The sequence below is a fragment of the Theobroma umbraticum genome, unplaced genomic scaffold, assembly GCF_002168275.2.
Source record: "Theobroma umbraticum cultivar Fairchild unplaced genomic scaffold, ASM216827v3 scaffold_130.0, whole genome shotgun sequence".
NCBI classification, from domain to species: domain Eukaryota; kingdom Viridiplantae; phylum Streptophyta; class Magnoliopsida; order Malvales; family Malvaceae; genus Theobroma; species Theobroma umbraticum.
The window spans coordinates 533,740-534,497 of record NW_018397264.1 but is presented as its reverse complement, the minus strand read 5'-3'; positions in this window follow the sequence as shown (position 1 = coordinate 534,497).

Sequence of the window (758 nt, the reverse complement as noted above, 5' to 3'; positions counted from 1 at the left end):
TATAATTTATAACTAATCTTGGTGTTCCTCTTTCTATTTCTGCATTTTTAATAACATAAAAAGTTGAACAGCTCCATGGAGATGAACTTTTCCTTATTAATCTTTTGTCTAGTAAATCTTGGATTTCCTTTTTACAGAAGTCTTCCATATCTTTATTCATTTGTATAGCTCTGGCTTTCGTGGGAATTTGTTTTTCATTGAATTCTTTTGTATAAGGTAGAGTTACTTGGTGTTTCTTTCTTTCCCAGAATGCATTTGGGATATCAGAACAAATTGTTGTTTCAATATCTTTTTTAAGTTTATTTATTTTTTGTATGTTCTCAGGTTGTTGTAATTGTTGATTTATTTTGTCAAAAGAAATTTCTTCTTTTAGATAATTGATTTGGTTTTTTCTGTAGTGTATTAAAGAATTTATTCGTTGTTCATGTATTGAAAGTTTCTTTAATAAATTAAAATTCCCGATTCTTGGTTTTTCTACAAAAGGAAATTTAATCTTAGTTTTTAATATTTTTGTAGTTATTTCTTGGTGTTTAACCTTGTATGGTTTTAACATTGATATAAATGGTGTTCTTAAAATAATATCTTGAGTTATATCTTTGACCACTAGGAATGGTGTTTGGAATTTTATTCCTTGGTTAATTATTTCAGCATTTGATAGTTTGTAAGTTATTTTTAACTTTCCACCATTTGCTGTTTTTAAACCTTCTGAGGTCCTGTCATAATATTTTGTGGGGATTAATCCTTCCTTTATGCAGTTT